A 14,185-nucleotide genomic window follows, 5' to 3' on the forward strand; every position below is an offset into this window, starting at 1 on the left:
CGTCACTACATCTAGCCTGAATTTGGCCTCTGAAGGCTCCAGGAGTGACCCCTGCTCACTCCAGGTATAGTTCTGCACTCTCATTTCCTTCTTTATAAAACGGGCTGAAATCAATGTGGTTGTTCCTCCCCCAGTCAGGCTCAGGCAGCCGAGACTCATTTCTGACACCAGCAGGCAACATCCTTATGCGCCCACAGCCTTTGCTGAACAAGCCAGTGTAATGATGAGCGCTGAAGAGAAGGCTGGAAGGTCTCCGCAACATATCTGGAAAGGATCTGGGGATAAACCTGGACCCAGCATTTGCTCCCTCCATTGAGCAGAGTCTATTGGTTAAGATGGTGTGATCACATAGTTCTGCCATCATGATGTTTTCTATTACACTGCTAGAACCTCACTCCTTAATATTATATCTGATTCTACTCCTTTCCTTTAAGCAAGCAGAAGACCCCAGGAGACTGCAATCTATTTCAGAAGGCGGGGAAGCCTTAAGGGGTTCAATTCAAAAGTGGCAGCGATCAGGTAACAAAGCCAGGCTAGCCATGGCAAACACACACCATCGTTCCAAAGAACGAATAGAAAATGCTGCTGTACACACAACACAAAATGACTGCGCCCCCACTGCACCGAAGGGCAGGCCCAGAAAAAAATGCAAAAGGCAGCCAGTGTGCTTTGGAGAATGGCAAGAGAAGAGACAACCGCTAGGCTGTAAATCAGGGAACAGGGTCTGATCAATGCTACAGGCTGATTTACACCTTTATAACCACCTGTCCCCCTTTATGATTTGCACACAGAGAGGTTTAAGATATTGGCAGAGCAGGGGAACATTTTGTTCTGCCAATTCCTTTGACAAGAGGATGTTGGTAGCAGGGAGGTGTGGTGTCCCATGGGGCAGTAGGATTACTGAGTGCACATAAGGGAATTTGGCTGGTCCATCACCGCATTGGTAATGGACAGGAGAGTAACATGGAGACCGCTTGGAGTAATACATGGTGCAGTGTTCAGGCGGGGGTTGGCTCTGTGAGGCTTGGGCAGTCTTATGCCTTGTGCTCCAATAGATTTAAAGCTGGACCATTGGAGTGTTAGGGAGCCCAATATCACTATGCAAGAAGGATGCAGCACAAGAATTTCAGGCTCGTTTCATAGAACAAGTGCACGGCCAATACAGCCATAGACAGCAGCTTGCAAGCACTGAGATGCTAGCTTGTCTGAGGTCACTGGGGCAGAAGGATGAGTCGAGTCAGACTCCCCGTACCTTGCCTGGAGACGGCAACATTTCCCAGGAATGCTCATTTGATTTTTAATTGAATTCATTCTGGCTGCCTTCCATCTCCTGGTGGATTTGCTTTCAGAGAACACTGGTGCGAGATTGCTAGTGCAATACACTAGGCGAGTGGATGCTAGCACAACTCCTCTGGTGGCTGGGGTCTATGACTACATCCTCATCTACTGTGAGAAGCAGAGGTCTCCCATAACTTCAATGCTAGGTCCTCATTCCCCAACAAACCTTGAGGTCAGTGCGTGTGACTGTGGCTCATGACACATAAGGGAACAGTCGCAAGGAACCATTTTCAGCTAGCACCGTCTATCTTGAACAGGGCTGCCTGGGTTTACTTCGTGCAACCATTCACAGCAGAAATCCAGGGGTAAAAGTCAGGCTTGTGGGTCATGGGGCCCTGGGGTGTGTCTGTGTGCAGGCCTGTCGACACAGCAGGAAAAGGGGCAGTTGCCCCGGGGCCCAGCAATTCAAAGAGGCCTGGTGCTCCAGCTGCTACTGTTGTTACTGCAGTGGTGGCAGCACCAGAGCCTCATGTGGCATGCTCCAGGCAGCGCTGAGGGGAGGGAGACGCAGTGAGGTCCATCTTCTCCCAGCCAGAGGTCTGGCTTCTCCCCTTCTGTCTGAGGCCTCACCCCTTCCAGGATCATGGATCTGGCCCCCAGCTCTGCCTTGCCCAGGGACCCAGAAAGTCTGTCGGTCTCACTGCATGTGTGTGTGAGACAGCGTAATGCCAACAAGCCCCAGCTAGGACCAGGTCAGTAGGAAAGTCTCTACCCTGAATGCCTCACAGGTTCAACACGCAAAGACAGGGTAAGAGAATATGACCCTCATTTTGCAAAGAGGGGACTGTGGCACAAAGAAATTGTTTTCTCCAACTCTATGGCAGAGTTGGAATCTGAACCCTATACCCATATTCAGATCCAAAGCCTCACCCCTGAGGCCATCTTCTCTAAATAAGGTGCAGGTGCTGCTGGCTTCCTGACACGTCAGAGAGAAATTAATTAAAAAGTTCAGACCAAAAAGAACCAATCTTTTCTTGTGCTCCAGTCCAACTCCTTTACCCTTGATCGTGCTGCTGTGTTTCACGGTGTGGCGTCACCACGAGAAGTTAATAACTAGGTGATCTGGAACATACAGTATCTGTCTTTTTCAATGAGTTCAGTTCTGTTTATTACAATAGTTATTGCACAATATTGCAGTGGCAATGGCTTACTTGAAACATTCTGTATTGAGGTTTAACTCTGCACTTTATCTTTTACACAGCTGTTAATCCTCAGTACACATGTTTTCAATCAGCCATTGGTATTTAACATACAATAAGTGTCTTATTAAATCTAAACGATAGGTTTGGAGCCTCCATACAGAGCGTAACTCATGAAATGGAGAACTTAAAAAAACAGGCTGTGCTGTCTGTGGGCTCCCTCCGGGGACATTCAGGGGAAGGGAACGTTTTCCTGACTGCTGCTGCCCAGCAATAGGCAGAGCCATGTTCACTGGGCATCGCAAGGGCATGAAATATTCAAGAAGACTAACGAACGTGCGATGGTGCTTTGTTTAAGGCAAGTTTGCTTAACCTTTAGAGCTCAGATTCCAGCATTTGAGCTCTGCAGATGTGGAATCTGTTACCATTTATCAGCTACTGGGGTTGGACTCGCAGACGTGGGAATGTGTAGGAGAAATTCAGGCTTGCCTCAGCTAGAAAATTGTACAGCATTAACTGTATCAGCAGGATGTGAGCAGTACAACCCCTGGAGCATGGATAGTTACACTGGAATAAAGGTGCTTAAATTCATGTGAGACGCAAAGATCAGGCCTGAATAATGCACCACACCTGAAGGTGCTGAGAAAGGACCTACAGAGGATGAACAGGTCATTTTTGGCTGAAGTGGAAAAAGTACCCAAAAAGTTACCTGAGTAAAAATGCAGCTGCTGGGGGTGGGGAGGGACAGGGGGATGTACTTAAGTACAAGTTACCGGTGCCCCTCTGGAAAACTACTTCAGAAAAAAGCACATGCACACACCCACCCACACGCATCACACCTACATTGTTCTCGTCTCCAGAAGTGAAAGCTGCTTCGCTTTTACTCAAGTAACTTTTTGAGTACTTTTTCCACCTCTGATTTCTGGAAACAGCACCCAAAGCTGTCCTTGGGGTTTATGGGGCCCCATGCAGTAGTATTAAACAGGTGCCTCTATGCCCTATGGCAGCTGGAAGCTGGGAAATGGGGCTGGGGATGATTTTTCAGAGGTGTGTTTTTATCATCTTCAGCAACATGCTAATGTAATACTTTTGAAACAAATTTTAAACTAATGTCCTGTTGACTAACACAGTAAATTCAGAAACTGACACGGATGGTCAAATGCCTGATCAATGGCTTCATTACTACTTGCATGGCTTTTCCCAGGTTCTACTAATAGGTCTGGTTGGCTTTTTTTTTCACTTTTAAGCTAACTGGATCCTCTTCTGAAGAAGCAGAGCCAAACAAGGATAGGAAGAGGTGGGTGGGTAGACATTAAGAACCAGTGGTGCCCCAAATTTCAAGGTGCTCTAGGCAAACGTGTATTCTGCATAGGGCTAAGGTTGGGTCTGTCAGCTCCCTTCCGTCTGATCCCTCCAGTCAAAACATGGTTCTTTGTTTCCCCTCAAGCTGCAGTGCTGGGCCTTCCCCACATCCTAGGAAGGGCTGACTCTCAGGACACCTGCTTTGTGTCTCTCCAACAGGCCAAGCCTTCAGATGCAAGGGCAAAACTTAAAGCGTTGGCATTTTGGTTCTTGTTATTGCAGGAAGTGGCAGGACACCGCTGTGAGCGCCGACTCTTGGGCAAAGCCTGGAAGGAAGCAGGGAAAGGCAGCAGAAGGAAGAGCTTTCCTGAGCATAGTTTGACACAGAACTTCACCTTGATGGAAACTTTGACCCACCCTTTGGCTCCAGCAGTTATCAGCTCTCCAGAATAGCTCATAATGGAGCAGATTTTTAGATGTGTTTAAAAAAAAGAAGAAAGAAAAGCTGTTACCGGGCATGTGGTGTGAACGCAGCCTGCATAGCGTGTTAAGAAACATTTAATCACAGTGACTATTAATAGAGTTTATTTCAAGCCTTTTTAAAATACTGATTTGACTGAATTTTAGCATTTTTGGCGTAGCGTCTATAAGCGAACCATTTCAGCCCTGGCTATTCCTGTAGCCATACTACACCTTTTGCCTCAGTACGGCCCTGAGTCGGTGCCAGTGAAGTCACCAAGTACTAGAGTAGGACAGCCAGGAAGCAAAAAGGATTTGGGACAAAAGGGAAAGTTACAAGCCCAGGTTTACTAACGGAGATTGGGGGGAGAGCTAAAGAATAGCACCAATGGCAAGAAGCCATTTGGGGGGTTGAAACTGTCATTTTAAAACACTCCAGGCATCGGTTGTAACATCGGCAAGGAGAATTCCTCTGGTTTTTAACCCCTGGGGGCGTCCCTTTTAATAGAGCCATGTTCCTAAATACAGGCGCTCAGCCCTCAGAAACAGCCCCTAAGGAAACAAGCCCACGGACAAGGCAGCACAGCCAGAAGCGCAGTGGGGGAAATACTGCAGCATGATAAGATGTAATGGGAGGACTTGTCCTGAAAAATTGCTGTACCGGGACCGTGGTGAGGAAGAGTTTTGAGAACGGTAGTAACAGGGCCCTGTCTTGCAGCAGTAGAGACTGGGGACTGATTAGCTCACCAGATGGAGCTCCTCCTATTCTTCAGGGCCTGTAACAGGTGTATTATTTTTTAACCTCGTGGTAACTTACACACAAGCTACCCAAGGTATAGAACTGCACTGCGGGCCAGGCACTCTGGCTTGAGTACAAGGTAAAAAGCCCTGTGCCCCTCCAGGGTTTGGCTCTGGGGAACTGACCTCCTGACCAGAATGCAAGTTGTACCTCAGGACGGCTGAGGTGTGTGAGCTATTAGCCAGGGGTAACGTATGGTGCCCTGGCCTTCAGTACAAGGGCAGGAGATGGATGTCAGGAGATAAATCACTTGATCATTGTCTTCTGTTCTCCTTCTCTGGGGCACCTGGCATTGGCCACCGTCGGCAGATGGGATGCTGGGCTGGATGGACCTTTGGTCTAACCCAGTATGGCCATTCTTATGTTCTTATGTCCTTATGTAGTTACCAGGAGGTACATTTAGCAGCGGAGACAGGCCCTTTCCATGGAAAACCTTCAACGGGCAGACTCTGAGCTGGGACTCGTGAAGGAAGCAAACAGGCACGAAAGCCCTTATGTGGTGGCCAACAGGTGTGCAGATTTCCAGCTGACCCATGGAACCCTGACAAACAATGGGGTCTTGCTCTAGGACATAGTAATAAGGGGCATGTGAGGTGGCACAATGCGGATTGTGGGTCATTACTGCCACTGAGGGCAGATCTACACTGAAAACACTGCGTCAGCACAGCTGCACTGCTGAGGCGCTTCAGGAGAGAGTCTGTCTACGTGGTTAAGCCACCTCCCGGAGAGGTGCAAAGTAGGTCGATGGGCAGGCCCGCCAATGAGGGTGGGGGAGAAGGGAGCAGGTGCCCTGGGGCCCGGCATTTTGGCAGTGGTGGTGGCCAAAGCTCCGGGCCTTTTTGAAGTGCTGTGGCAGCACTGCTCCAGCTGTGTACAGCTGTGGGGGAGTGGAGGGGAGAGGTCAGTGCCGTGCTAGAGCTGACTGCTCTTGGCTCCACCTCTTCTGCTCTTGGCCCCGCCCTGCCTGCCCTTGGCCCCGCCCATTCCGAGGCATGGAGCCGCCCCCCACACCTTGCCCTGTGGCGGGAGTAGGCCCCGACTCCAATGGGGGAAGCCTTCCTGTCAACAGAGCGCTGTCTACATGGGGCACTGGGTTGCTATAACTGTGCTGCTCGGGGGCAGGCCCGCCAATGAGGGGAGCCAAATGGGACAATTGATTCAGGGCCCACCAGTTCTAAGGGGCTTAGGGCTCCCAGCTGCTGCCACTGCTATTGTGACAACGGCTGGAGCCCAGCCTCCTTTGAATTGCTGCGGGAGCATTGTGCCAGGCACTCTGAGGGCAGAGAGGGAGGGGCACTCCAGTTGGGTGCCCTTGAGGGCTGGCTGCCCCTCAGCCTTGCTCCTTCCACCCAAAACCACACACACCCCTTCGAGGGGTGCGGATCTGTGCCCCCCTCTACTTTGTCAGTCCTGCTGCTCGGGGTGAAGATTTTTCACACCTTTCAGGGGCGCAGTTAAACCAACACGGGCTTGTAGCGTGGAGCTGGCCTGAGAATAGTGAGAAACGTTGCTGGGAGTTGCAAAGATACACACACAGCCTATTGGTCCGGGTCAGCAAGGCAGAGTGACCCTCCAGAATGTAACTGCAGGAAAAAGAGTCTTGGTGTTTTCAAATGAGACACCCCTGCACACCCAGCTACGTTTATATCAGTGTCTGACCTTTAGACCGTTGCTTAGAAACAGACTTTATCACCCGATCGACCACTTCTTAGTGGCTACAGATAATGGAACGTTAAGCAGTAGCCCCGCACCTGGGATGTGTATTAACGGACAGGGTGGGTGGGCATACTAAAGGAAAGGCTGCATTGTAGCTCTTCAGAGAGCAAGTACCAGCAATGCCATCCAACCGCATGCCCACAGTGGGCGTACTGTACACAGCTGAGTTGGAATCTCCTCCTCCAGCAGAATCATGTTTTCTCATGCCTCAAATGAGCAGAACTTCCTCCCCGCTGCCTGGTGGAAGCTGCACGTTGTTTGAAGACGTGTTTCTTCTATCGCTGGCTCAGTCAAGTGGCATCTCAACAGGCTCACAGCGTTACCAGATGGGAAGAGCAAATGTCACCCTACCTCTGGGAGGAGGGCACCAGATGGAAGGAAGGAAGGAACCAACAGGCCAAATGAAAAGTTGTCCAGGAAGACCTGCTCAACCTTCAGAGCTGGGGTTTGAGACCCAGGATAGGAGGGAAAACACACAAGAGCACACAAGCCTTTTGAGCGGGCTACTGTCGCCCTCAGACTGAGGGAAGAGATTGTGAGATGTGGCCAAAAGACTGATGTGGCCCACACCTGGGAAGGGCCAGCTGTCATGGTGTCAGCGCACCATTGGAATGGAAGCTACCATGTGCCTCCTTTTGCAGCAGCCATAAGGGGCCACATCTTGGCCTCTGTGGCTGAGGCTCTAACAGGGGCTGCCAGGCAGAGAGGGAAAAGTGCCATTGCCCAAGAGCATTTGTAAGGCTGCTGTGTCTTCTGTCCTCTCTACCCTTCCGGCATCTCTGGACATCCTCTCAGCTGCTACAAGGGAGTGAGGAGGAAGGGGAGTTCAGAAGCAGAGCTAGTCAAAATGTGTGATTTTTTTCCCATGAAGGATTGAGAGAAAAATGTACAATTTTCATTTCATTTGAAATTTCTCACTTTTAATTCAAGACCAAATTAAAGTGGGGAATAAACTGTTGCATTGTGCAAAAAACTTATTTCAAACAGAAGACCTTTTCCTTCCTTCCCCGTTGTTCCCACATTTCTGGAAAAAAAAGACATAGAGCTTTTTTGCAACAATTCCCACGTGCTCCCATTTTCATCCAAAATAGCCCTGTCCAATACACGTCATCCGTTCCTTCTTTCTGTCCCCACTGAATAATCTGATCAAGCAAAGGGTGTGTCCCCTACGGAACCAAAATGTGTCTGCCCACTAACCCACTGCGCCATCAAAAGGCAGGACATCAGTGCCCAGAGCTTTCCTAGGGCCGAGCAGCCAGTGGTGCTGGAATGAAATAGTGGTTGTTGGCCTGGAAGCTTCTTAATTGCTTTAATTTGCTCAGCCCCCTAGCGACGGCATTTTTGTATATGATAGAAGAGGGCCGCAGCCTGCAGGAACGCCTGTCTCTGCATTTCAATTTGTGACAGTGATGGTTGCTACAGGGATGAGGTGATCCACCCAGAAGGAGAGCGTTAGGGCACTTTGACTGCACTTTCGTTTTCTGCAGGGAGAGGGACTGTGTTGAGATGTCAGGCAGGGCTCAGTTCTCCAAGGGGCCAGGCATGCCCAGCAAACATTCCCAGCTCCCACAGATGCTAGTGTACGTGTGCTCGTCACAAGAGCAGATCTCATACAGAGCCCAGGGATGGAAACCAGGTCTCAGGACTCAAGATATACTTGGTTTTTTTTTATGCTTGCTGCTCCGTGGTGAGGGCCCTTCATTGCTGAAGCATGACACACACCATCGTTTCCAATACACAACACGAAAGAGCATTCTGTTTCTAATTTTGGGGGTTGAAAATAACTTTCCATCCTCCCTTCCAAACTAAGCCAGAAAGTCGTCATTCCACAAAACCACTGAGAGGACTGAGTGAGAAGGCGGGGGAGAGGGCTGACCAGACGGAGTTTAGAGGAAAACGGCGGGGGGTGTTGGGGAGGTGATTGCCACTGCTCTGTAAAGGATCCCAAGAAAATGCAGGGCAGTTAAATATAAAAGCAGTCTCAGAGGGCCTCTGGAATTAGACAGTTTAATCATGTTCTTGACATTTGCCTTTCCAGTCCCAGCAGGCAAGCTTTAATCAGAGATGGGGGGTGTCATACATGGGGTTCCAGTTGTCCTAGGGATTCTGCCTGGAAACTGGTCCAAGATGAATCTCCCAAGTGCAAGCATTTGCAGTATGCACATACAAGTGCATTGGCATACGTGTGCTCAGCCTTGGTTTGTATGGGTCAGGGTGAGCCGTGTTCCCTGCAAGTGGGGTGCTCCGGGGAAATGTCAATGCTGCCCAGTTGATTAGCAGAGCGTCCACAGCTAGGCTTTCCGTTTCTGTGGGTGGTGCATAGCACGTCTCAGGGCACATAAGAAAAAGTTATCCCGCATATGGATGGAAAAAATCCACGAATGTGTGGAAAAGATTAGCGGGAGCATTGCTCACAAGAGAAAAGAAAATGAGTCTGGAAGGAAATGGGGCCCCCTCACCACATCAGTCCAACAGCCATGGAACCCGGCATCATTTTCAGAGGGTTCTAACTTAGCACTGCAATGGTGGGATGCCCTAGCCTAGCACAGACACTTGTCCCATGCAGCACAATAGGAGACAAACTAGTCTGGGGATCTCTTGACACTTGACCCAGACCCCTGTGTAGTGTCATCTAAACTTGGAAGTTTCAAAACAAAGCAAATGCTCCAAAGAATTTCTGGACATTAGAAACATGAGAAGACTAAAAAAAGGCTGAGTAGGAGACACTGTAAGTACCAGCTGCAGAGCTGGACACATATCCCACTCTTAGGAGGTGCAAAATTAGGGCAGAAGATGGAAATCAAACAAGAGAACTGAGAACCAAGGGAGCTTCCACCACAACAGTTGCTTACCGCAGCAGTGAGCAAACTTTTTACATTGGGCCCCACTTTTTGTCTCTGCAATTAGCAGACCCTTCCCCCGCTCATCTAATGTAATCCAAATGGATGGAAATTTTGGTTACATTCATATGAAAAAAAAAACCTTTCGGCACATGTAAGAAAATAAGTCTGTAGAATGTAAAAACTTTATTAATGGGTATATAAATATGAATATACAGACTTAAAAACAGTAGCATATTTCAACATTTGTAATGAGATGGATGAGCTAGAGACCCAGCAACCAATTGTGCTGTGTCCCCCTTAGGAAATTTTATGCCTCCCCAGGGGTCTGCCCCCCGCTTTGCTGACCCTTGGCTTAAAGAACCTGAATTGTTCATCCTGAGGTTTTATGCCCAGAGCAGCTGAAGTCCCTGGGCAGAATTTAGCAGCTCCCTGTAGCAATGAAGAAAGTGTTTCAATGGTTTCTGTATTTTCCAGTATAGATGGGACCAAGCTGCAGAATTCAAACCCGGATGGAAACTGCTCTGATATCTGAGACTATGCAAAGTCTGCAGAGATTGGGGGGCAGACAGGAATTTCAGATTCAAGCTTCCCCAAAATGTCAGGCTGCTCAGATCCAGAGCTTTGGTTTGGACCCATCTCTAATTTTTGGATGGCAGGTTGGCAACACAATGTATTTCCAAATGCAGGACAGGCCTCCTCACGGGAAGTTTGGGAAAAAGGCATTCTGTTGAGAGCCATCTAGACCATATGTTCTGTATTTTTCTGCACTCATTTATATTAGCAGGGATATTTGCATGAAAACAGGCTAACAGCACTTTAGTCTGAGTAATATTTCCAAAGAGGCCTCTTTGGAGCCGTTAGATTGCAAATGCAATTTTTGCACTCTGATTTTGCATAGCCAGGTTTTGGTTCATGTGAAAACTCACCCTGACCCAAACAAACCATAGCTGGGCACACACACACAATGCACTTGTGTATGCATAGTGCAAATTCTTGTACATGCAGATACTAGGCTATGAAAAGCAGCACAGGCAAGATGGAAGTATGCCAGATTCTCTCTGCAGTTTCAGGGCTGAATTCAGGAGCTGCCTCCAGTCAAGCTCATTCGCCACCCTAAAGTATAATCCTCCATCAGTGGCATCAAACTTTCTATAGCAAACATTCCAGCCAAAGCAATGCCTTCAGGTGGAGAAGGATAAATAGGCTCTTAAGGTCAGGGGTCCTGGAAGTTTTCACTCCAACATCCCTAGAAGAGAAAAAACAATGCTAAAGGACAGAAGATGGAAAATGTGAGAGGAAGAGCTGTCTCTACATATGAAGTATCTTCCATGAGTCAGGAATGGATTTTCCCGAGCATGGTCAGAGCAGATCGCTCAGCTGATCATGGGACGACGGCTCCTCCACGGTCACACGCAGGCCACTATGCTGTAAATTTGCTTTGGTGCACAACATCACTGCCGTCATGATTCTGGTGAAAACGCTCTACCCCGGTGTCCGACCAGTTCTGAAGGTCAGTGGCACTTTGTCGCTCAGGGTGGGATTCTTCACACCCGAGAGATGTTGTTATCCCAAAGTAAGTGGGTCACATAGACCTGGCCTCAGTTATCCATCCTTGTTCCCATTTCTTCCCTGCCATCTTCCTGCTTCACCACACTCTCTGGATCTGCCTCCTTCTGCTCATGCCACCTTTGGCCTGAAGAGTTCCTTCCCAGCTGCACAAAGCTGTCATGGTCTCTTCACACAAATCCACCCTCCTCCCACCAGCATTACCTCAGCTCCATTCAAAGCACCTGGCTACAGCCTCCTTCGGGCAGGAACCAGCTCTTCAGTCTCTCTAGCCAGCACTAAGTAATCTGCAACACCCTCGCATTGCCTCACTCTGGCCGAAAAGCCATTTGTGCCCATTGTCACATTTAAACCAAGTTCCACAGGGCAAGGAAGACGTTCTCTCTCATGTTTTCCATCCACCTGCAAAGTCATTTTTATGGGTGCTGATGCATGCACGACTTTGCACAACCAGTAGAAACAAAACCTAAAGGTGGGAACTCTGCTGATCAGCTGGGCGGCATTGGAATCTCTCCTGAGTGGTTGCACAAATGCCCAACTTACAGGGAACACCGGCAAGGACCTTATCCAATGAGTTTTCTACAGTATCTCACTTTCTTGTGATGTTGAAAGACACTTAGGCATTCCCCAAAAAGCTGGGCTCACTCTGGCTGCTTAGAGCAGTGTTTATAAATCAGAACCGTGTTTACCATGTGGTTCTTCGCGTGTTTTCTCATTTTCCTCATGTGGCAACTTTCTCTGGGGGGCCAGACTAGGGCTGTCTGGTTAACTCCTTAGTTGGATCTCAGCGGGCAAAGCCCACACGCTGGGCACCAGCCAGACGATGCAGGGTATTGTTTGCAAAGAAGTGGGTCGAATCTGTTCATCGCATGCCCTTTCTGTGGCTTAGAGCAGGGGTGGCCAACCGGCGGCTCTCGAGCTGCATGCGGCTCTTTGATCAATGAAATGTGGCTCCTGTTTGCAGCTGCGTGCTGGGGGTGCTTATGGCCACTCTATGCCTGGTCCCCCACACCTGGAGGGAGAAGTGCATGGCTGGGTGGCAGCAGCTCCAGTGAGTCCCAGGCATCGGTTAGAGTGGCAGGGAGGGGGGGCTGGCTCTAGGGGAGAGGGGATTGGGTTAGAGCTGTGGGCTGCAGGTGCCTGGCTCTGGGAGAGATCTATATACAGACAGACAAAAATAAATTAATAATATGTGGCTCTTTGCACTCTGTTCACAGCTACAGTAACAGAGAGGGAGCCGTGCTACTCTATACACTATCAAAACAAAAAAGCAGTCAAGTAGCACTTTAAAGACAAACAAAATAATTTATTAGGTGATGAGCTCTTGTGGGACAGACCCACTTCTTCAGCCCAGAGCCAGACCAGAACAGGCTCAGTATTTAAGGTGCAGAGAACCAAAAACAGTAATCAAGGTGGACAAATCAGAAAAAAAATGATCAAGGTGGTTTGCTCATGTGCTCACCTTGATCATTCTTCTCTGATTTGTCCACCTTGATTACTGGTTTTGGTGCTCTGTGCCTTAAATACTGAGTCTGCTCTGGTCTGGCTCTGGGCTGAAGAAGTGGGTCTGTCCCACGAAAGCTCATCACCTAATAAATTATTTTGTTAGTCTTTGAAGTGCTACTTGACTGCTTTTTTGTCCACAGCTATGTTAGCTCTTGGTCTCTAATTGGTTGTCCATCCCTAGTTTAGAGGGTCCTTAGACCCCTCCCACCCTCCCCACCAAGACAGTCAAGATCTGATCAAAGCACAGCCTTAAATTCAGCTGGGCAGCAGCCCCTGGGTGAGAGCTGCTGAGGTGTAACACGGCACTCAGGTTTATTCCTATGGTAAACAAGAGACACGTTTCATTGGAAAATTGGTGGGGCTGCAGGGGGGAGTTTTTCACTCCTCTCCCGCACCCACTCCCAGCCAGGAGAGATTCCCCACATGCCGGTGCACTGTAGCTCTGCCGAGGGGGGGCGGTCCCAGCGCTGTCACACGAGTGCAATTACTGCAGAGAGGCCACAGCAGTAAAATGAAACAAACAGTTTTGATTTATTGTTCTTGAAAAGAAATGGAGCGTGTTAAAAGAAAGCACAGGAAGTCCTAGGCATAATAAATCCTGCTTAGGAGCAGATAAAGAAAACGTGTTTCAATTCTCGGGGACAGCAAGGGGGTTATTGGGAGGGCGGCCGATTAAAGTTGAGGGAATTTATTTTCGGAGCAATGGTTACAAAGCCAGTCACGGCTTCTGCTTCTCCGGTAGAAACTGCAATTTACAAATGAGACTCGGCCAGCATATGGGTTGGGCTAACGGAAAAGAAGAGGGAAATATTGTGATCATCCCCCAAATCAGGGGTACCCGGACTTGGGAACACAGAGTGGCTCTGGCAACTTGACAGCAGCCCAGAGGCTGCACCTAATGCGATATATGTTTACATATGAGCAGCACACATAACCCTAATATTTGCATGTATTTGACTCTTCTGAGGCAGATGATGAGAAATTGCTACTTTGCATTCATCAGCAATAAGCCTTCAGCTGTCTCATTTCTCAATAGTTACAAGGAGAGGGCTAAACAACTGGCACAGTTCCTAATCTCTGGTTGTGCCAACTCTCCCATACATTTGCTCTCTGCTGAGGCCCTATATATATGTTGCAATTCAGACCCTATGGGGCAAAGGGATCCTGCCTTGGAGACAATTCTTTATTACTCTTACTACAGTAGCACTAAGGGAACCCAGTCATAGATAGGGCCCCATGATGCAAGACGCCATATAATACGACCAAGAGACAGTCCCTGCCCTGAAAAACCTTCAGTCCAGGAATATGAATGATGCCTCTATGCAGCGGGGAAGCACTGGGGGGAACATGGTGAATGCACGGCTCAGTGCCGAGGCCAAGCAAAATGGACAGGAAGGCTCTTCTCAGGCTACCAGCTTTTCCGTAACCAATGCACGGCTTCATCTGACCAGTGTGGCCAACAACCACGGCAGGCCCCGGGACAAAATGGGAGAGGGGCCCAGCCTGGCACCCTGCAA

At 49.0% G+C, this 14,185-nt stretch overlaps 1 protein-coding gene and 1 long non-coding RNA gene across 2 annotated transcripts in view; one reads left to right on the forward strand and one right to left on the reverse strand.

Annotated features, from left to right (window-relative positions):
- Nucleotides 1–4,527, forward strand: part of LOC142021752 (uncharacterized) — a 38,674-nt gene extending 34,147 nt beyond the window's left edge. The window contains exon 3 of the long non-coding RNA XR_012647769.1: nucleotides 4,062–4,527. This is a non-coding gene — a long non-coding RNA (uncharacterized LOC142021752). The remainder of the gene's footprint in view (nucleotides 1–4,061) is intronic.
- FBXL18 (F-box and leucine rich repeat protein 18) overlaps nucleotides 1–14,185 on the reverse strand; it is a 144,087-nt gene that overhangs the window by 36,343 nt on the left and 93,559 nt on the right. The window lies entirely within an intron of this gene.

The sequence above is a fragment of the Carettochelys insculpta genome, chromosome 16 (assembly GCF_033958435.1).
Source record: "Carettochelys insculpta isolate YL-2023 chromosome 16, ASM3395843v1, whole genome shotgun sequence".
Classification (NCBI taxonomy): Eukaryota; Metazoa; Chordata; order Testudines; family Carettochelyidae; genus Carettochelys; species Carettochelys insculpta.